Raw genomic sequence first — 24,930 nt, forward strand, 5'->3', positions numbered from 1 at the left:
TGCTCCTTCGGATACTAATTTTATACGTCATCTTTATAACCGAAAGGAAGTAAATTATTATTATTATTATTATTATTATTACTTACTTACTGGCTTTTAAGAAACCCGGAGGTTCATTGCCGCCCTCACATAAGCTCGCCATTGGTCCCTATCCTGAGCAAGATGAATCCATTCTCTATCATCATATCCCACCTCCCTCAAATCCATTTTAATATTATCTTCCCATCTACGTCTCGGCCTCCCTAAAGGTCTTTTTCCCTCCGGCCTCCCAACTAACACTTTATATGCATTTCTGGATTCGCCCATACGTGCTACATGCCCTGCCCATCTCAAACGTCTGGGTTTAATGTTCTTAATTATGCCAGGTGAATAATAATAATAATAATAATAATAATAATAATAATAATAATAATAATAATTATTATTATTATTATTATTATACATTTGTTAAATTTTAGAGATGCTACAGTGAGTAATGTACTGAAAATAAACGAGCACAGAATACACAGAGTAGACACTAGCATCTTAATATCATTAGACGGAGTGAAGCCGCTTTGATGAACCTGACGCCATCTTGTTGCTACCAAAACATTGAAAAATAGAAGATCTTATGATAATAGGAATTCCATATGTAGGCATCTTGAAATTAGTTCATTTATGAATTAAAACAACGATGCAACACCACAATCAACTGTTCATGTGCTAAGCGGGAACCAATGTTTTGGTAGCATCATGATAGTGACTGTCCACAAGAGCGGCTTCACCTCCAAGCTGTTCTTGTCTACTCTATGTATTCTATGCTCGTTGCTAAAATGGTTTAAAAAATATGCAAATGTTGGAAAAAATTATTTTATAGTAAGGAAACAAATTAAAGAAAAGGAACTATTTCAGCATGAAGTCAAGTTACGTGTACATGGACTCTATAGTCAATCAATATAGGCAATTCCGTATCCCCTTTAAGTCCATTAAATGGACAGTGTAAACGAAGTCAGACCAAGTTGGATTTAGGCTAGGAGCTCAAATAAATGTTAAGATGAGTCCGAAGAGCCCTTGAAAAAACGCGAACTCTTATACTTTTAGCTTATAGGGTAAAGGTTGGTAACACTGTGATACGAATAATATTGTGATAGTTCTTTTTTTAGAATTTATTACAATTTTACTGAGCGAGAGGGAGATATATTTTTTATGTCAACGTATTAAGGGGATGTTCGTGGACAAATTGCTGCACATAACCGTTCCTTCTCTCGCTCAGTAAAATTGTAATAAATTCTCAAAAAGAACTATCACAATATTACTCGTATCACAGTAATACCAATCTTTACCCTACTTCTTCCGTTCTCCTTCACTGATTCATTAATTTATCTTCATACCACGGGACTCGATATTTGTTTCTCATTTTCAATGCCATAGTCATCACGTGGCCAGATACGTACACAATGTGTATCTCGTAAATGGTTCGAAATTCTCGTAAAAAGAATGGGTAAGCGGCATTGACGGTTCAGACGCCCACACAGGAATCTCCTGAACTATATTGCTTTGAGCGGCAGACAGAAATCGCTCCAGCATGTGGGATACGAAATTCCCAAAAGCACAATAAAATACGTAGCTATACCTAAAAGAAACAAGGCATGACGACGAGAGAAACTTTTAATGATCTTTGAAGCCAGAATGCGCGATGCGCTGTAACTTAAAATTAGAAAAGTTAAGAGAAACAAAAGAAGGAAGGAGATGAGGTAAAGATGGATATAGACATAACACAAATCAAGCAAGATAGGGAATCTTGTGTTGAAGTAACAATTGAGATTATTTCAACCTTAGTGTTTGGTGTTATGATGGATGTAAAGTTAGAAGACTAAAACGTTTTCGAAGATGAATAATTTTTAATTAATTGAAAAGTTCTTATCAGGACATCCTCTGAAAACGAAACAAGCAGAAAATTGTACATTGTAGATTTATCAACAGTAATCTCAATAGAGGTTTTGATTTATTTAGAGAAAATCAAAACTCGAGTGGGATTTAATTGACTATTACACGGTAAGAAGAAAGTAGCCCAAATAAAGATTAGAAAAAATAAAGTACTCTAATACAATAAAACATTAATTGACTTACTAAAATTCTATTTCACTAATGTTACCGTCACCAAAACGTTTGAACAGAGCCGCCATTTTCAGTTGACTATCTATGCGGTAAAAATGACGATCACAAAGCATGTTTTATAGTACCGTAAAGTATTTGCAGTTTGAAATGTTGGCAAACAAAGAAAAAGCCGGGGGAGTGATAAAAACAAACAAATGCTAGGGAAGTAATAAAATTATAGCGATAAACAGCCATGATTATTTGAAACACGTCCATTCGTACCGTTTTATTGCTCAAAAGTAATATGGCGTAGTAAAAGTATAATAGTCATTAAAAGAATCCTGTCCCTTATTGAGAAGGCTCGAGTGAAAATTGTCTAACAGCTGTCTCAGTTCCCACTACAAAGTTATTTGTATTGCATTAGCTATGAGAGAGACAATTCCTGATTGAGGGTCAACTGCTGACTGTGGTGAATTTATCACTAAATAGAATAACCAGAGGTAGTCTACGTATAATTGGCGAGTATTCACACCTGGAACCCGAGCTCAAGTTACGGTGATTCTAAATATAAATTCATGGTAATAATAGTTTTTTATTTTCCCTGGCACAGTTAAGGCCATCAGGCCTTCTCTTCCACTCAACCAGGATCAAATCACATACAAAAAATACATACCGGTAGGCTATACAAATATTAACTTAAAAATAATAATAAACATCATTAAGTAAAAAAGAGAGATTGAATACATATACACAATCAGTATTAACTTTAAAATAACAATAATAAAAAAATATATGTATAATAAAAAAGGGACTGAATACATAATCACAAACAGGAAAATACATCTAGTATACAGTATTAACTTAAAAAAAAAAGAATTAATACATATGAATATAATCTCACAACTAAAGGAATAGTAGAATTAGTATGATCAGCAAGCACGTGTTACATTGAGACAATGACAATTACCTAGATATAAGTGTTAATGGAAAAATAAAGTAATGACTGTGTAAAATAATAATAATAATAATAATAATAATAATAATAATAATAATAATAATAACAATAACAATAATAATAAATAAAAATTATACCTAAAAAACTAATTCTTTGCATTTAAAATATATCTAAAAAACCTAATTTTAAACAACTGAGGACTAAGACTACCCCTGATTTCCAGCGGCAGCGAATTCCATGAGCGGGCCATGGCTATTGAGAAAGAACTTGAGTATAGAGATGTCTGATGACGTGGTATTGATAGCAACAGATTGTGCTGTGAACGTGTATTTCGATTATGATGTGAAGCTAGGAGAGTAAACCGAGAGGCAAGGTAGTTGGGTGTGGAATCATGTATAATTCGATATAGCAGGCAAAGAGAATATACTAAACGTCTATCTTGCAAGCGGAGCCAGGAGAGCCGTAGAAAATATTCCGATATATGATCATGTCGGCGGATATTGAAAATAAATCGGACGCAGACATTATGTACACGTTGAAGTTTTTGAGAAAGTTCAGCACTTAGGTCGCTATATAAAACATCACAATAGTCAAAGTGAGGCATTACAAGAGTCTGTACTAGAATTTGTTTGAGTTTAGTAGGAAGGAAATTTTTCAGGCGTTTCAAAGAATGCGTGATAGAGAAAACTTTTCTACAGATATAGGCCTATCTGTTGGACAAAGCCTGTGATTTGAAATGTATCTCAATTAATTAATCTTAAATTGAATAAGGATAAATGAAGCAAAACAATTACAGAGACGCGAGAGCACGTCCTTGCAAAGCAATTTGAGGCTGTGGGAAGAATTTATGTGACCTCCAAACCGTGAGACCACTTGTCTCACTACGCTTATCACCGTTCCATTGAAGGAATATTATATAATTTTTAAGGGGAAAAACCGAGAATGGACGTTAGATAAAAATACCATTCAAGGAGAGAGATTTCGCAAAGCATCACCCGAAACACGGTTTGACAGCAGAGCAGTGTCACCTAAGATGTTTGTCACGGCGGAGAAAGTGGCGAGAGGCATATGTCGCTAACCTCTCTAGTCAAGGGAACCAGAGTGCTTACACTCAGCAAGTGAAGGCCGAGTAAACTCGCCCAGAAGTTCCCAAAGCGGGACGCGAAAGGCAAGAAACCGATTGTGAAAGCATTAATTTAGAAAATGCCGAAATTTATATGTGGGATTCGCGGTTACTCCTGATGTTATTTTATGATTCTGTCTTATTCATAATCACTCCTATCACATGTAGGGGCAGACTTGGCTAATTTCATGATACTAAGGTTTTGGTGGAAGATTTAAATTAAAAAAAAAATAGTGTTTTTAATGTACGTACATTTTTAGATTTCAGAAAGTTACATGTCAGCATTTTTACCTCAAATAAATTCATACAATATTTACAAACAAGCAATACAAATAAACAAAAAAAAAAATAGCACTCTAGAATGGTTGGTATAATTTCGTGTCAATACAAGGGTATTTTCATGATAGTCCTTACATTCAAAATATTTAGGCATATTCACTCAAATTTTAAATTCTTCAGTCAGGTTCATACCTACAACCCAAACAATTAAAGTTCTTTCGGTATTTTGAAAGGGTTAACATATTTCATGAAACCACTGATCTCAGCTGAAGCATCTTTCACCATGCTTTGCGTCCTCGACATTTCCTGAGCAAGATCGGCACAAATTATTATGCTTATCATTAGGCTTTTTTTAGCACAGATCTTCTTTATTTGGCTCCCGAAGATGTTGCTGTTTCACTGTCTACTTCTTTTAACTCACTTGAGAGGCTGAAAATGTCATTCTCATTGACTGCTGCTTTAGTTCCTTCTGGTTCTTGTCGAACTTGCCAAAAAAAAAAAAGACGAGGGTCGTTTTCATTTGTTTAAGACACAATCAATCGTCTCTTTCATATCATTTATATTGAATTTCTTTCCACATTTGATTATCTACCATCTTCAACATTCTCGACATATACAATATATCACAGACGCTATGAATACACACACAAATATTTTACGTTTAATGTATTTGATATTTCTTCCACTAAATAATGTTGTTAGAGCATATAACAAATTTAAAGGCAAAAATGGCGTCGTGGAATGAGAAAAACGCTAAGAAAATAACCTCACAAGATAAGGCTCTGTTACATAATCAATGCATTGATAGACATATTTTTCACCAAGAATTATACAATGTCAGTATTTACGAAAGGAAATCGCATGGTGTATACCCTCACAAATTCAAAGCTATAAATCTCACAACTCTTTAAGTAATTTAAAAAAAAATTCGCTCACGTCACTGCAAGAGCGCAGTGAACAAAATCTATATTACAGTACATCTTATTCCATTTATACTATACCGTCAAAGCTACATTTTTCGCTGGTATAATTTCGTGATAAATTAAAAACTTAATATCACGAAATTAGCCATGTCACGAAATTAGCCAAGTTCTACATAAAATATCCGGAAAATACTGCAATTGATCACGTTTCAACGAATAAAATTATATGCCAAATGTCCCAATGAGAAAGTAGCCGTTGGACTACATGAACTTTAAGTCTCCGCGACAGTTAAATCTTCAATCGTGAGACATTGCTGGTGAACGAATGCTTTTAATAAACATTACGGTTGGAAACGGAGTGGCTATATAAATGGGACCAGCACTTAAAAGGATAAAATTATTGACTTCAAATAGACTTTACCCCGAACTAATCCTAATTACGCAACTAAATTAGCACTGTCGGCAGTTGTGAAGCGAAAACTTTGCGTTAGGCTCGAGTGTAATGTCACTGCTTGGTCTCGTGTGTGGGATTTGGTGCTGTAATTGAGAACATTAGCCATCCGGCCTGCTCTTCCGCGCCTGCAAATCATTGCTAATGCAATCCCGCGGAACGCATGTGTTAGAGAAGTTGCCATTCATTCGTGAGATACTCTATTTTGTACAATAGTGACATGAAAACATGTGACAATGTTAGAAATGAAAAGTTACGCATCGGAGAAGCTAAAAACATTTATTTTCTTGAAAATATCGATTTTCAATAAATAAAATAGGAAGAATTTGATAATATAAAATGATCGGAAGACGTGATAGTACGGCCGAAAATTTTATATTACTCGTATATTGCTAGGATTTTTATACATAACGAGTAAACCAAATAATATACACCGTGTCCCAGAAACGCCATCCATTTCAAGTTATACTGTAGTATACTCGCATGGTTCACGTGTAATGTTGGATGGATTTGAAAACGGTATCAGGGATGACGAAACTTAATTTTAATTAAGGTTTGTTTTCTCTCTATAAAGAACTACAAGATAACATAGATAAAACGGGGAAAAATGACTACATGATAATTCTAGGTGACTTAAATGCAAGAGTGGGGAACTCAACAATAACGGACGTTATAGGATCACATGGAGAAGACACAAAAAATGATAAAGGCCAAAAACTGATAGAATTTTGCACCTTCAACGATCTAAGAATTACCAATACTTTCTATCCACACAAAAATATTCATAAATTTACTTGGTCTGAACGAGGAAGAAGATCAATAATTGATTACATTATTGCAAACAGAAAAATAAGGACATACTTCCAAGGTACAAGAGTATTTAGAGGAGCTGAAGCTGATACAGACCATTTCTTAGTTGTTTCGAAGATTAAATTACCAAAGAAATATTGGAAAAAGAAAAACGACAAACAAAAGACTGAGAAATTACCTTTCAAGATACAACTATTGGAGCAATCTGGAATAAGAAATTTATACAAGACTAGAATAGATAAACTAATAAGAGGAAGAACAGGTGATATACAACAAGACTGGACAACGCTGTCATCAATTGTAACTAAAGTAGCTAATGAAGTATTAGGAGTACAAATGAGACGAAAACCTAAACGGTTGAAATTATGGAACGATACATTGAAAGAAGCTATTAATAAGAAGAAAGAGCTCTATCTTAAATGGATTAATGAAAAGAAAATAGAAGATCATATATCATACAAAAAACAAAGAGCAATAGTTCGTAAATTATCAAGGCAAGCTAATAAAGAAAGTTGGGAACAGTTTGTCAAAAGACTAGAATATGATTTAAGAGGAGCACAAAGATTTGGCTTCAAGATATTCCGTACTTTGAGAGAGGATGTGAAAGATAAAGCTAAAATTGATGTCATAAGTACAGACGAATGGGAAAAGCACTACAAAAGTTTATTAATACAGGAAGATAAGACTTATGAGACGAATACAGACATAATAGAAGAATATAATGCAATCAAGGTGACAGATTTAGAAAAAGTCTTGAAAAAAGCAAAAAACAGAAAAGCTCCGGGCATAGATAATATAAATACTGAATTAATAAAATATGTCAGTTTAACTTGGAAAAAAAGATTCATACAATTACTAAACGATATCTGGAGGAGTGGCAAAATACCAGAAGGGTGGAAGATAGCAAATGTAATTAATATACACAAGAAAGGAAATAGAATAGATTGCTCGAACTATAGAGGTATATCGCTACTAAGCTCAGCATACAAAATTTATACATCGATAATAAAATTCAAACTACAACCATTGACGGAAAACTTCCTACAAGAGGAACAATGTGGGTTTAGGAAAGGCAGATCATGTATGGATGCAGTTTTTGTCATAAAGCAACTGAAGGAAAAAAGAAGAGAATTTAATCTACCACTTTTTATCCTATTCTTAGACTATGAGAAAGCATATGATCGAGTAGATAGACAGGAACTATGGGAAATACTACAGTATTATGACGTTCCTTACAATATGATCAATGCCATCAAATCATTATATGATAACACCCAGATAATAATAAACAAGGGGTCTCCTTTTAAAGTTAATCAAGGTCTCAGACAGGGTTGTGACCTATCCCCAATATTTTTCGATATATATATATATATATATATATATATATATATATATATATATATATATATATATAATTATTCAGGAATGGCAAACTTGACACCCTAAAAGTATTAAATTAAGATTAAATAAATCAATAAATACCTTACTATTTGCTGACGACCAGGTTTTGTTCGCCGAATCTGAAAATGATCTGCAAGAGAATGTAACAAAACTAAATAAAGTTTTGGAAACCTTTAATATGAAAATATCTATCAATAAAACCAAAGTAATGGCTATGGAAGGAAAATACAACAGAAGAGCTAAAATCGTTATAAAAGATCAGTTAATAGAACAGATGAATACTTTTAAATACCTGGGATGCTACCTATCCATATATAATTTGAACCAAGATCTTGACAACAATGTAATAAAATATAATTCAATAAATGGATGTATTAACAGATACTTAGGAAATTCAATGAGGAAGGAGGTCAAACTCAGATTTCATAATATAGTATCGAAACCGATGTTACTTTATAGCAGTGAAACCTGGATAATGAGGAAAAAAGACAAAAATAAAATTGAAAGCTCAGAAAGGAGATTTATGAGACGGCTATTAGGAGTATCTCTAAGAGACAGAGTGAGAAGTGCAGACATAAGAACGGCACTGGGTATAAGAAGTAGCATAGTGCAAGAGGCAATTCAGTACCAAAAGAACTGGCAAGAGCATGTCAACCGAATGTCCCCTGACAGACTACCACAGCAAGCTTTCTTTTATAAACCAAATGGAAGACGAGATATAGGACGGCCGAGAACCAGATGGAAAGACCAGTTTCAAGAATAAATGTCTTTGGCGAGGAACGAGATAAACCCCAATCCTTGGAAAGGCAGAAGAAGAAGAAGAAGAAGAAGAAGAAGAAGAAGAAAGTTTGTTTTTTTTAGTACTAAAATTCGTTAAACCTGCCTCTTTACCCATTGTTGATTAAGCGAATTTGGTTGCCTATTCGAATAGCGTGGATGGCGTTTCTGGGACACACTACACATACAGTTATATGCATATAAGAGCATAAATTTTTAGCTAGTACAAATCAATGCTAATAAACAGTGTCTAGCAGTAAAGCCTACACACTGCTTTGAAAACAAACTTTAAGAGTGTTGCTAATTAATTTTCATGGCAACCTTTTCAAGTACTCACGGATTTCACTTTCGATCATTTTTCAAACACGTTTGAGGGTTTCTAATAAAAAAACACTTTAAAATGAGTAGAAAAAGTAGACCAATTTAGGCCTATTGCATTAGCTATTTAAGTAAAGAATAACATTGACACATAAAAATAAATAAAATATTAAAATAACAGTTTTCATTTTTATGTGTAAATGGTATTTTATAGTTAAAGAGCTAATACAATAAATTGGTATGTGTCTTCTACTCGTTTTAATTTTTTTTAGTTAGGAACCCTCAAACGTGATCGGAAAATGTTCAAAAATGAAATACGTAGCTAATTGAAAAGGTTGCCATGAAAATTAGTTAGCTACATTCTTAACGTTTGTTTTCAAAACAATGTGTAGGTCATACTGCAAAACAACGTCTCTTAGTATTGATTTGTACAGACCCAAAAACAAAATTTGGGCCATCTAATTTTACTAAGTTCCAGTTACAGAATGTTCAAAATCTATGGAATATTACTTAGCCTATAACTTGTTGAATTATAATTTTACAGAAAAAAAGTTTTATACAAAAACTGTTGGGGATATATAATACAATGTGATACCAGTATCCGAAAAAATATATACAGGGTGTTTAAAAAATACGGGGAATAATTTCAGGTATGCATTTCCCACATTTAGACAATCAAAATAGTTCATTACAACATGTGTCCGAAAATGCTTCATTTCCGAGTTATGGCCTTCACAACATTGAAATTCACCGGAACGTTTTTCTTTCCGCAGGTCGTTGTCATTACAGAAGATGTTCAAAATGTCCACCTCCTGCTGCCTCGATGTCTCATTGACCTGCGAACACGATCCCAAACTCCAGGAGTATTGCGTATGTCCTCAGAACATGCCACAATTCGATTCCGAAGGGATTCCAAATCAGGCACCGGAGACGAATAAACCAATGATTTTAAATGGCCCCACAAGTATAAATCGAAAGGGTTCAGATCAGGTGAGCGTGGAGGCCAAGCAATTGGGCCACCTCTACCTATCCATCGATCAGGAAACCTTCGATCCAAGTACCGGCGAGCCGTACGACTGAAGTGTGCAGGAGCGCCATCATGCAAGAAGTGAATGTGTTGACGATTGATCAGTGGAGTGTCTTCTAAAACATGAGGTATGGTGTTTTTCAGGAAGTTTGTGTACGCCTGCCCCGTAAGTCTGTTTACAAGTACATGGGGTCCAACTAGCTAATCGATTACCAATGATACCGGTCCACATGTTGAGGGAGAACCGCACCTGGTGATGAGATGGAACAGTTGCACGTGGGTTTTCATACGCCCATAAATGCTGATTGTGGAAATGTGTTATGCCATCTCGTGTGAACTGTGTTTCATCTGTAAATAATACTAAGGCAGGAAAGTTCGGATTTACACCACACTGCTGCAAGAACCACTGACAGAACCTAACTCGTGCAGGGTAATCTGCTGGTGACAGGGCCTGTACACGTTGCAAATGATAAGGATACAATTGATACTCTTTCAACAGTCTCCAGACAGTCGTATGAGAAACATTGACTTGCAACGCTACCCTTCGTGTGCTGATAGAAGGAGTCATGTTCACAGCCTCCAGAATCTCCTCCTGTACTTCTGGAGTTGTAGATCTTGGTCGTCCCCTTCCCAAACCAGGAGAGTTAAATTTTCCATACTCGCACAGACGGTAATGGAGACGTACAAATGTCTTCCGATCTGGACATTGTCGCTGTGGGTACCTCTCCTGGTACAAACGACGAGCCAGCGCAGCATTGCCGTCCGCCTTACCGTACATGAAGTATACTGTATCTCTGCCAGCTCTTGATTTGAATACATGTCGCACAGTCTAACGCCTACACAACACTGAATGTAACATTCGCCTCGGAATGAACTGTCAGAGTGCCCTCTTAATGTCTCCTTTGACGGCAACGACCTGCGGAAAGAAAAACGTTCCGGTGAATTTCAATGTTATGAAGGCCATAACTCGGAAATAAAGCATTTCCGGACACATGTTGTAATGAACTATTTTGATTGTCTACATGTGGGAAATACATACCTGAAATTATGCCCCGTATTTTTTAAACACCCTGTATATAGGGTATGACAGTAAACATTATTCTTTTAATGACACCATAAATTAAAATTTACATATTATAAATTTCCATTAAATTTTACGTATGAATGTGTGGAAATTTAAGCAATTCACCCGTTTCATGTCTTTTAACTATTTATTAAACTTCTTTTGGACTTAAAACTTGAGATAAATAATATTATGTAAAATCATGTTGAATAGGCCATAAAACTAAATAAAACACTATTACTAATCAAACTTTACAACCAGATACTCAAAATGAGAACCATTCACAGCCAAACAATATTCCACTCTAACACGAAAACAGTCCATTTTAGACATGAAATGGAACAGATCAATCATGTAGCTGTGAGAAAGACAATGGACTGTTTTCGCGATAGAGTGGGGTATGTTTGGCTGTGAATGCTTCTCATTTTGAGCATCTGTTAAGTTTGGTTAGTGATAGTGTTTTGTTTAGTTTTATGGCCTATTCAACATAATTTTACATACTTATTTGTCTCAAGTAAGAAGTCCACGAAACAGGTTTAATAAATAATTACAAAACGTGAAATGGGTGAATGGGTAAAATATCTCTACATTGATACGTAAAATTTGATGGAGAATCGGAATATGTAAATTTGAATAAAGGGTGCTTAAAGTTTACTGTCACACCTGTATGCCGGAATAACTTCTTTAGAATATTGGTATCATATTGTATGGTTATCATCAACAGCTTTTGTATAAAACTATTTTATATAAAATTAAAATTTAAGGAGTTGTGAGTAATTTTAGGCACCCATGCCCGGTTTTGGATAATGCTGTGATTTGTTCGGCAAATTATTTAAAAACACACTTTAATTCTTAAAGTTTCATTATTTTGTTGACAAACGATGTTGACCATTTAGTAGTGATCTGCACAACAAAGAACATTGTGTAAGCTTATTAAAACTCAATTTGTACTCATTAAAAAAAGTCATATCAAAAACCGGGCTTTTACCTAACATAAAACCTGTACTTTTCTAATCAATACTCATTCCAAACTGCAAGGAATACTTGCTGTCTCATTTAAGTCATGTAAGTACCATAGCAGGGATACAGAACTGGCGAGAGAGGAGTGGAAAGCATGGGGAAAGCGTTGGTTCCCCGTCCACAGTCCATTGGCGTTGAATGACGTCACTGTGCCCCGTACGCAATCACATAACACAGACACTGAATACAAATCCCCTCCCCTACCAAGTCAATGACGCGGAGGTAGAGGGAAGGGATGAGTGACGTTTTCGATGAGTGACGCAATGCCACAATTGTCGCCCAGTTCTGCAAGCCTGTACAATAAAATAGTAGACCCAATGTATTTGGAGCGCTAGAATATAAATTAAAAGAGACGCAATGAAAGGAATTGTGGAGCATGAAAGAAAATACTGCCTTCAACCATGTTGAAAAAAAGAAATGGAGAAAAAGAATAATGGAGGAAAAGAAAAAGAAAGAAAAACGGTTCAAGAAGGAAGGGGAAAGCAGAAAGATATAGTGAAGTATAAGAAAGGGAAGGAGATGTTAAGAGATGTAAAGAGGAAAAAAGATAACAGAGGAGACGAAGAAAGAGAGAAAATGGAGAAGGATGAGACGGAGGAAAACCAGAGAGAATAGATAAGAGGATGAGGAGAAATAGAGACAAGACTTTCTCATTCCTTTTATTCTTGACTCCTGCATTATGTAAATATGTTACTCTATGGTTGGATTATAAATTGAAACCAATAACAATTAACTACATTGGGTTAAACTGTAATGGAGTCTGCAATATACGGATGAATTTTACACTGTTCTGACTGCGACAGTATTCAAGAGGAAATCGAAGGCACCGCGTCTTGCCGACTCCGCAGGGGATCTCCTGATTAATCGGTACGACTGTGCACTCCAAACCTGCTAGTCACTTGTATCATTTTGGGGTCGTCGTCACTGCAGTAAGCACACTAGCCACTGGATTAAGGTTCGCGGATTCAAGCCCGACCAATGGCGATATATTTTAAAGTGTAATAAAGTCCTTATCAGGGTTTCTTCCGAGAAAGAAGTAATTTTGAGAGACCCGTGTCGCAAATTTATCGCTACCTGATAGGGGGCTGCAGACAGAACTTGTCTGTCTGTTCTCGTCCAAACAGAAATAGTACAAGGGACCTAGATTGGCTCAAGTGTGCATAGCTTGTTCCGTCTTCCAACTTTCAATCCATGCTATTATCCTACTGAAGATGTTTAGAGAACTGTGAAGATAAATCATATTAAAGGAAATACCCCCAAACTACAGTCTCATGCGTTTGGCTATGGATAATATTAATTTATTATTGTAAAGCTATTATGATAGTACGAAAAATTTCTTCCTGGTTATATTATGATTAAAAGATGGGAGTTTCCATATACGACAATCAACAATACATAATCTGAAAGGACAAATGAAAATCGTAGATGATTAAAATGGCTACTACAAATCAACAGCGGACAAAATGTGTTCTTTGGTATGCTAAATTTGAGAGTGTTAAAAAAGTTCAAAAGGGAATTTCGACTTGAGTATGGTATGCGTAATGTACCTAAATAAGATTCCATAATGTTGTGGTATCGAAAATTTGTAGGAACAGGTTCTGTGTTAAAAAACATGCAGGAGGTCGCAGGCGAAAAGCAGTTATCTCTTGGCTTGGCCCCCAAACTCTCCAATCTAACCCTTCCTGACTTCTTCGTGTAAGGTTTTGTTAAAGACATTGTCTATTCACAGAAACCCAGGAACATTGTCTATTCACAGAAACCCAGGAACATTGATGTTCTGAGAGTAAAATTTACTTAAGCTTTACAAAAATCGCCCCTATTATGTTACAACGGACATGGGCTGAATTACATCACCGTTATGAGTTGTGCAGGGTGCGCAATAGGGGTCATGTTGAGCTCTGAGGAATCTCCCATCTTTCAGTGTTGTATGCACAAAGTGTCAACAAATATAAAGTTCAGTAGCAAATGTTTTACACTGTTTTTATTTTATTCATAACCAAACGGATCACCCTGTAAATTCAGCAAGTTTTGCTATTAGATCTGTGCAAGAGCTAGTAAATATCAATAGCTTAAAAAACAATATACTTTATAAACTTCCACCCGATAATAAGTTTTGGAATAATATTCTGGGGAAATTCTATAGAAAAATACCATCTTAAACACATAGACGTGATTTGTCTTTTTATCGGGGTCCGTGGTTTAATTCCAAAATTCTTTAATACGTTTAGGAAACAATTTGGTTTACCTAAATCTTTAATAGATGATATTGTCACGATAGTTTTGAAAAGTCATATAAAATTTTAAATAATCATTTACGCTCTTAAGGTATATTTTATTTCGATTTTATTATACATATTAATTTCTTTTTCTTCTTCTTATTTTACTCCGTATTTATATTTGTAAATCTTATGTCAGTATAGTGAAGCAATTTGTAATCATAATAGTAATCTGTTCAGATTTTACGTAATCACCTGTACATCTAAATTTCTTTATATTCTATCTGATTACTAATAATTATTGAATAAACGTACTTTACCAAGGGTAGCTTCTATTTGAAAATAAAAATCATTACACAAATGTTTATTTTTATTTTATTTGTTTAGTATGCTGTGTCTTTTGGCAACCCTTACTGAAGGGCAGCTACCCTTGTGGGATTTATATATAATAACAATATATTCCTACTACAAAAAAGTAATTATAATAATAGTAGGTGGCAAATCTAGGGGATCGTGTAGGATCATGCCCATGGCTTGTCTGTATATTTTTGAACTAATAAACTTCCTCGTATGTAATAATAAGAACTTTGTAACTAATTCAACAGTTCATAGTGTAAATGAAGAGTAGAAATGGCAAAGGTTCTAAGTGCCATTGTTTGGAATTTTCCTTTCCTGACTCATTGTATTTCATTCCCCGTCGCAAACAAACATGAGCCTAAGATCTTTACAAATAGTTCCTAAAATGGCGAATGTTCTATATCCGGATGCCTTTGCAGTGTTCCATGCGCCTCGCCAGGTATTACTGGTTCCAAACCTTTTCCAAAGCAACATGTTTTATAGTAGACAACGGAATTGTTACAATTCAGGCATGCATGTTGCATATTCGAACAATGGTACTATGCTCCGATAATTGCGCAGATCAAAACAAAAATCGTGTAATTATAAAGTATTTGTTATACTGCATGTTTTTGGTATATTATGGCCACTTTTATGAGATATCACAGAAGTTTATTGTGAGCGGTCACTGCTGTATGAGTTGTAACCGTGAGTTTCGTGTAATTGAGAAGAGAAAGAGGGTCTGCAAGTCATACATTCCCAGATATTTGCGTCACGTTGTGACAACTGTTCGACTTTTGAAACTTTTCTAGGTCATGGAGATGGAGGTATATGCTTTCCTTGGCCTGAAATATGCCACAGACTCCGTGATTAGTACCAAAATACATGAGATTTCGAAACTGAGCATTATTCGTGTATTCAGAGAGTTCTCTGGAAGCTTTGTACCAAGAAAATGAATTAGTAATCTAAAGGAATGGAAAGTAATAAACATTATGAAGAAAGGAAAACACAAATCTAATGTAGGAGACAGTTTAGTCCACATTCTCCTAAAACCAATGCTACGCAGTGCAAAAAAGCAGGTCTCCTTAACGTGACAACATTGAGCGCAAAGAACTTTGCAGACATTTAAGCATCTCAACGTCATCATGAACTACATTACGATATTTTAATGTTTTTGAGTTTATCTGACTATATACTATCACCCCTTTTGTTTGGATGTTGTAATGTCTCTTTAAGAAATGTGGTACTTGGAACACTATTAGTGAAAGCTATAAGGGACTTGGCACTTTCTATAATGTATACTGTGTGTTATATACTTACTTACTTACAAATGGTTTTAAGGAACCCGAAGGTTCATTGCCGCCCTCACATAAGCCCGCCATCGGTCCCTATCCTGTGCAAGATTAATCCAGTCTCTATCATCATACCCCACCTCCCTCAAATCCATTTTAATATTATCCTCCCATCTACGTCTCGGCCTCCCTAAAGGTCTTTTTCCCTCCGGTCTCCCAACTAACACTCTATATGCATTTCTGGATTCGTCCATACGTGCTACATGCCCTGCCCATCTCAAACGTCTGGATTTTAAGTTCCTAATTATGTCAGGTGAAGAATACAATGCATGCAGTTCTGTGTTGTGTAACTTTCTCCATTCTCCTGTAACTTCATCCCGCTTAGCCCCAAATATTTTCCTAAGCACCTTATTCTCAAACACCCTTAACCTATGTTCCACTGCGTGTTATATATTACAATAACTAGAAATTATTCATACATTACGTTTACATATAAGATGGATACGTATTCTTCACAGCTACATTCGAAATAGTTTGAAAAATAAACACAACAAAACTGGGAAAGTTTTTACTGAAATGTTCTGAACGGCACGTAGAACCTTTGCTATTTCCACTCTTCAAATGCTCTTCAAACACTGACTTTCATACTCCATCGGCAAGTCTACCGTGCGATAAATGGCAGCAAAAATTTTTGATAATCTTCTTATGGATATAAAAAATCAAAATCGAAACATAAGATTATTTAGGGGCAAATTAAAGAAGTACCTGATTTCTCAAACCTTCTATTCTGTAGGTGAATTTATGACATTCAAAATATGCATGAATATTTTTGTCTTGTTTTAAGTACCAGTACTAACCCCTTGTCCCCTTGTGTTTTACTAGTACATGAGTGAGAAACTCGTATTGTAAATAGAGCAGTCTGCATAACAGCAACTAAGGTAAGGGGAGAAGCTAAGCTCTCTGAGAGCGGCTGTTTCTCAGCCATGTACTACTATATTGTAAAACTCTTCTGTACATATTTCAACTAGACTGTAATAATAATTAAGACTGACTTAAGTGCACGATACCGGAGCGGGAGTGTGGTAATTGCGTATAAGACGCCAGTTGTTCACATATGCCACTTTTGAACTACTTACATCTCGTAGGCATTACTGTTAACTCTGAGACTTTTATCTATGTTTGTTATGCATTATGTTGGAATAATATACAAGGATTATGGCGAAGGTATCTTGGGGGCAGCGGGGGCTTGCCACCGCTGTTTCGTAAATGCAATGAATATGGTCTTTGCGGGTAGAGAAAACATTGACACACATATATATATATATATATATATATATATATATATATATACATATATGTGTGTGTGTGTGTGTAATTTTAGTGGTGGATAATATGTAATTTTAGTGATCACCTTATATATATATATACATATATATGTGTGTGTGTGTGTGTGTAATTTTAGTGGTGGATAATATGTAATTTTAGTGATCACCAGGGAACGGATTTATATGGACTAAAAATATATGAAATATGTAAATATATATGTAGTTATTTTTACCAAAATATGGAATTAAATATGGATTTTTACCAAAATATGGAATTAAATATGGACTTAAAATTATAAAAAAATGACTATGTACGTTAAATATTGGTACATTTTAATCAAACTAAACAAAAAATATAATGGACGTACCTTATCTTCCAATGTAGTTTCAACAAAACACAATTTTTATTGTCTGTTACCATAACAATAGGTTACAAACATTTCTTTCAAGTGCTGAACAGTGAATCTTCTTCTATTGTCTCTGAGGATAGATTTATACTGACTAAAAGAGCGTTCGACGTCACAAGAAGTAACTGGTACATAATTCAATTTCACAATGTCTGCTGGGGATAAGTCCAAGTTAATCTTCACTGTTGATTCACCACTCATCACAGCAACAACCTTTTGTAGTTCTTCATATCCAGGGTTTTTTGAAAGTACAGTGTCCACCTTAGCTCTTACTGCATCTGCAACTTTACCTCTACCACGATTCAGTTGTTCCACAGTACTATTTATAATTTCAAAACTTTCAGATAGTGAAAGGTGCCTATTTTGGAGACTTTTGAGCGTTTTTATGATGCATGAAAATGTATGCTGAATGTGAGCTAAGTCATTCTTCACACTTATGTCACAGGTAACTGTTTTCGCAGTATCAATTGAGACTGCATCTTCAGAGTCCAATGCAAGGAGAACATTGTTAATAGAGTCTATATGTTCGGCATAATATTCAACTGCTTCTAGCCATGTACCCCATCTAGTTAAAATTGGCTTTGGTGGCAATGGAATTTCAGGGTACATTTCTTTCAACACGTTAACTCTACTGGGAGCTTTGAGAAATACTTTTTTCACTGATGAAATCAACAAATCTACTTTAGGGAAATTGTCTCTGACCACTTCTGCCACACGATGAAATGCATGCGCCACACAAGTAAAATGAGTCAATTTAGGATATACAACAGATAATGCTTGTCCAGCTTTGACCATATAAGGGGCAGCATCGCTAATAAAGAATAACACATTATCGTACATAATACCCTTTGGCCACAGGATACCCATAGCTTCGTTGAACAGTTTAACTATAGTTTTGTTATTGCACTTTTCTAGAACATCACAATGTAAAAGAATTCGTTCAGAATATTGTTCACTTAACAAACCGATAACTACATTACCAACAAGTCTACCTTCTTTGTCGGGAGTCTCATCAATGGAAACCCAAATTGAACTATCTTTAATTTCATCTCTTATCTTCTGTATTGTCTCATCGTAGATGGATGGAGCATACGTCTTCCTAAGTGTTGACTCATCCGGGATTGTATGTTGAGTATATTTTTCAAGGAATTCCCTGAAGACCTTATTCTTTAGTTTGTAGAGAGGAATATCAGCAGAGATGAGAGAACGGCACAGGTCGATGTTAAACTCAGATCTTACATTCGATGTTGTTGGTTGTGTTAAAAACAATTGTCTCTGCTTGGAATTTAGTTGTTTGTTGGCCTGATGTTTACTAGTTGTAATGTGTTGTTGCACCAGGAACTTTTGTGTAGATGATACTGCACACTGACACAAATTACAAAATAATATTTTATTGTCAGTTGATAAACCATCTTCTTTAAATTCTGAAATGTAACTTGTTAGTTTTGATTTTAAATTGACTGAATGACGTACTTTTGGCATATTTACCGTCTTTATAGTATGATTTACAAAACTGAACCTATGTGTACTCTGACTGGCATTTAACTGTTGAGCTGCACAACTGAAGTCTGTTAAAAATTTTAAATTAAATTAATACAGTTTTGTAACTTACTTTCCCATTGTTGATAGGACTGCTAATTTTCAAATAACTCTGATGTTAAAGGGATTACTGAACATGTGTTTAAATCTCTATTGTTGAAATGTATTTTTAAAAGTTAATGGAATTTTGTTTTGTTTTATTGTTAAACCTAATATAATATGGACTGTTTTATATGAAATATGGAAAATATATGGAAATTAACGAAAATATGTACTAAACTCTAAAATATGGAAAAATATGGAAAATAAAAGTAGGATTTTTCAACCCTACACATTGTGAAACATAAAGATAATGCAAAATATAAATTATATTAGCTTTATAAGTAAATATGTATTTACATATAAATCCTTTCCCTGGTGATCACCTTATATCTAATTCGCGTCTTCATTCGTACTTTTGAATTGTCGATGTGATGTTTTGAAGTAATAAAACTGCACTGCACTGACGGTTCACTGCTCACTGTTTACTGTTGATTTCACTCAATGCTAGTTAACTCTGTCGTGTTAAGGGAACATCTGCTTAAACCCTGTTTTCAATACTCTGAATTAACATCGTTGTTGATGCCATCTAGTGTGGAGTTTATATTAATGAAGGTGCATTTATGTTGGAGTTTTTTTATAGGTCGTTCTTTCAACTTGGCATTGTAGCATAGTGGTTAAGCTACTGAAGCTACTAGTGAGACTAGTGTGTCGAGTTGGAGGTTCGAGGATCGAATCCCCCTTAGAAGAGGTAAGTAACTAAAAAATACAATATGCATTGTAATCGGTTTAATGTAGGTTAAATATAAATGTAAGTAATGTGTGAAGTAGGTGACATTGTGAGTAATATAATATATAAAATAGATGATAAGATATGACAGATAGAAGAGGAGGAGAAAGAGACGAGAAGGAGAGTAGAAGGAGAAGAGAAAAAAAGTGTAATTTCGTTTCTATTTCCTAGTAAATTCACCGCTCCGGTATTGTGCACTTGTTCCAAGTTACTATTAACATCCTTTTTACATGTTCCATATTCTAGCTGTGGAGCGATGTACTACGAATACCATGGAATGTAAATAAATACAATACAATAAAATACAATATCGGTACGCCGAAAAGAAGAAGTGACAATGAAGACACTAAATGTGGGGTAAGTCTATGCTAAACACATTTACGAACTGTAACTTACAGAGCAGCAAGCCTATGCCATCCCTCAGCAGTCTCTCTGCTGAGCAGTAGTGACAGTAATCTAGACAGAGATGACTGCATAACTTTCGTGTTCAAGGTGAGGTTTACGTTCCATTATTATTATTATTATTATTATTATTATTATTATTATTATTATTATTATTAAATCGTCTCGTAAGTGATGTCTCTTTTAAGTTTGGTGTTTCATTAGATTTTAATCATTTTCTTCAATTGTGCAATGCTATTTACATGACTTTATGGTTATTATTGTTTTTGTAAGCATGTAACAGCCGGCAATAGTTAATACAAAGAATATAAAGTGGAGATAAAGTTTTAGACTAGAGTCATTCTAAACCACTACTGGAAACAAGATTATAAAGCTGCTGCAGCGGCTCGAAGAATATGTGAAGTTGAGGGTGAAGGTGTCGTTAGTGAACGTGTAGCGCAACGACGGTTCCAGCGTTTCAATAATGGAGAAGGAGATATTAAAGGTTTATCACGTCCTGGAAGACATATGGTATAGTAATGGTATATGAGAATACAAGCATTGTTTAGGAAGAAAATTCACGAAAGAACATGGTATTGAATCGCTAGATATCAAACCTCGCAGAAATTTGACTCAGGACCACAGAATCTAATGGCCTTTACTTTGAACGTTAGATTAATTTCTTGTCACAACATATCCAACTAAAATTTTGCTCCAAAACCGAACAATAATACTATTATTATTATTATTATTATTATTATTATTATTATTATTATTATTATTATTATTATTATTATTATTAGTCCATTACTGTGTCCGGACTTTTTGTCGCAACCAGGACGTACTGCACAGTGTATTAAAATGTCACAATATTAATATTGTCACAGGTACAATACATCACACTTAAAATTATGTAACATGAACATTATATCACGATATTTAGATTGGCAGTATCCAGTGTATATTGTATATTGTCAATATACAGAGTGATATATATAGAACTGACACATTTCTTTCTTTAATTATTCCGTTGGAAATTCATTCAATGACCCAATTTTAGCACCAAATTAAGCAGCATGTTCTGGAGTTTCGATTCCTTGTCACTAGATGCGCAGATGTTTATGTTTTATTCCGATTGTTAGCAGCACTGACCCAATTTTAGCACCAAATTAAGCAGAATGTTCTGGAGTTTCGATTCCTTGTCACTACATGCGCAGATGTTTATGTTTTATTCCTATTGTTGGTAGCACTAGATGCGCAGATGTTTATGATTTATTCCTATTGTTGGCAGCTGTTTTCGACATTTTGTGTCAACGTGAAAATGCAGTACACATTAAATCAACGACTCTTCCTTGTGAAGTAATGCTGGATTACGAATTCAATTACAGCTACTCAAAGGGCATACCAGAGAGAATTTGGTGTTCGCAATCCTCCCAAAAGAAACACAATACTGGGACTGGTAAACAAATTGGAGACAACTGGATCTCTTGTGAGTGAAAAGGGCAAGCATCGTTCATCTAGGCTTCCCACGGTTGTTGTTGACGTAAGAGCACGACTGGAGCAGTCAGCCAAAAAATCATTAAGACGTTTGTCGCAGGAGACAGGGTACACCTACTCAATGTGTCAGAGAGCTGCGAAAAGTGCAGGCCTAAAGCCATATAGGGTTACGGTTGTTCATCAGCTACAGGAGCCAGATAAGGATAAAAGATTGAATTATTGTCGTTGGTTTCAGACGTTCATTGTGCAAAATCCTGCCATATTGTCCATCACATGGTTCACAGATGAAGCATGGTTCCATTTATCCGGTTATGTGAACTCACAGAACTCACGCCATTGGGCCATCGAAAATCCACATGTCATCCATGAAGCACCTATGCACCCGGTTAAAATCGGAGTTTGGTGCGCAATATCCGCACAGAGAATAGCGGGGCCAATTTTTTTTAACCAGACTGTGAACACTGCAGAGTACCGACTGATTTTCATGGAGTTTGTTGAGCAATTGGACGATGTAGAGCTGAGTGAAGGATATTTTCAGCAAGATGGCGCTACATGCCATACATCAAATGAATCCATGGAACTAATTGCAAGTTTCTTTGACGACCGAATAATTTCCAGGAACCTGTGGCCACCGAGATCTCCGGATTTGACAACGCCGGACTTCTTTCTATGGGGTTACTTAAAAGCAGTGTTTACGCCACACGTCCCCAGACATTGGACGATCTGAAGCACATCACACAGGAGATTCGAGCTATTGACAACAGAGTCCTCAAACGAGTGGCCAGTAACATGGAACGACGTGTTGAGTTGTGCCTTATGCAGGATGGAGGACATTTTCAACATTTGCTATAGAGGTAAATAATCTCCCAACATTCCTCTACATTTTAAGTATAATAAGTTGTCGCTAGCACAATTCGTTTTGAAACAATTAATGAAAGAAATGTGTCAGTTCTATATAAATCACTCTGTAGTAGGCCTACGCAAAAAAGTAAATGGCCTCTATGGTAACAACAAAAGAAATGGCTTTTATGGTAATATAGGCAAAATTCAAGTTAACAAAATTAAAAATACGTGCAATTAAATTTCAAAATGGCAGATGAAACAAAATTCATACCTACAGCGAAAGGGGGTAAGAAATTCATTTATAAGGAGTATATGTACCTCAAACATTGACCTGTGAAAAATGATATGCGATATTGGAAGACTGGAAAGCGGACGCTCACTACAAAAGAAAAAGAAAAAGTACTCGGATCTCGACAAGCGGGTCGAAAGGGTTGTTGCAAGGTACCAGGAATATTGCTTTGAAAACAGGACCTTACAATACCTGGGAACACTTGGGCACAATTTTGCAGATGCATTTTGAACTGCCTCAGGAATAGCTTATAAAATATCTAATACTGGCAATAGATTTACCTGTTTCTCTATAGGCTAAATAATAGAGTGATATATTTTGTAAAGTATCTAATACTCTCAATAGATTTATCTGTTTCTTTACAAATTTCAATAAAGCGATATGCGCCATAAAACAATGCTGCACAAAGGACACAAATTCTGCTGTGACGTCAAACTCCTATGACAAAGCAGCCATGTGACATTATTCTCCTTATGACATTCATTCCGATGTGAACAAACCAAACCAAAACCTGTCACTGATCCCTGACCTTACGAAATCTCACTTATTCCACAATTCCGTAGTTTGCCAAACACATCGAGTAATACGTCATGTCTTAAGAAGAAAGGTCGCAGTTCTCCAAAATTCAACAATAGCCCCTTTGAAAATCTCAAAATCGTCCACTGACAACCACTGCACATAACACGCACTTTGAGTCTTGCCTCCTTCAAGATTGTTAACCAAAAGACTTAATTATTTGAATTAACGTCGTGGAATATTATCAAATCTAGGCCTACTATCTAGATACGAACGTCAACTATGAAACAACACAAAAAAACCATTGCAACAGTAACTTCACAGTCTTAGAAGTAACGGACATCTGGCCCCTGGACAGTCATATTCTACCACAAGACAGATAAACATAACAAAAATCAAATAAACACAAAACAAAGTTTTTATTGCTTGACCGCCACTTCTTAATTATAAATAAATGCGCAAAAACCGGCATTAGCTTCGAAAATATGCTTTTATATTTTATCAGCGTTGTCATGACGGTGACGGGTAACATAATTATCACCGATCACATTAAAACACGACACCTCACAATCAATTCAATCTCTGCATTTGTTTCCTCTGGAAGAAATGACTGAATTCAACACTGTTATAAGAGATTCGAAACGTCCACTTCAAAATACAATATATTCACTGGGCCTACTTGGTCTTAATTCTGCCAGTAAAAATAAATCAATTAAATAAATAAGTACAGTATATTATACGACGAAGAAATGTATATTGTACATATTTAACAACCTGGCTCCTAAAACTCCGTAATTCTAATTATATATTAGACATGAAATTAGTCTCTCACCTGTGGTTACGAGTCAAACATGGACACAACTGACCTGATCACAGATCACACAGACCAGTGCGTCCCGTTACTACGAGAGGTCCCAACGGGTTGTCAGATGTAGTACTCAACCGGTTCTCGTAATAGTGGAACCAAGACGTCGAGAAGGTCGTCACTCCGATAGAGTAGTTTACATCGAAAGCTTTCTTTCAAGTCAAAGGCCTCAAATCTCCATACGCATCCTGACCTACAATAGATAGTGAATTATTAATGCGCTTCACAATGATCGATTTATTATTATTGTTGTTATTATTATTATTATTACTATTATTAGGCCTATTATTTTTTAATAGCGAATGCTATATTTAAAAGGCAAATACACACGTATAACAACAATAATAATAATAAGTGCATTTTAGAACAAAT

At 35.3% G+C, this 24,930-nt stretch overlaps 1 protein-coding gene across 2 annotated transcripts in view; it reads right to left on the reverse strand.

The window, feature by feature from the left end:
* The window catches only part of LOC138700019 (aminopeptidase N-like), a 172,575-nt gene extending 147,930 nt beyond the window's left edge, over positions 1-24,645 (reverse strand). The window contains exons 1-2 of one of the 2 annotated variants that reach the window (XM_069826305.1): positions 24,526-24,607; positions 8,100-8,148 (exon numbers count right to left, since the gene is read on the reverse strand). The gene's annotated coding sequence lies outside the window, so the exon portion shown is untranslated. Of the gene's footprint in view, positions 1-8,099; positions 8,149-24,525 lie in introns of both variants that reach the window. The other variant, XM_069826306.1, reaches the window with a different exon arrangement.
* Between the last annotated feature and the right edge of the window lie 285 nt (positions 24,646-24,930).

The sequence above is a fragment of the Periplaneta americana genome, chromosome 5 (assembly GCF_040183065.1).
Source record: "Periplaneta americana isolate PAMFEO1 chromosome 5, P.americana_PAMFEO1_priV1, whole genome shotgun sequence".
In the NCBI taxonomy this organism is placed as follows: Eukaryota; Metazoa; Arthropoda; class Insecta; order Blattodea; family Blattidae; genus Periplaneta; species Periplaneta americana.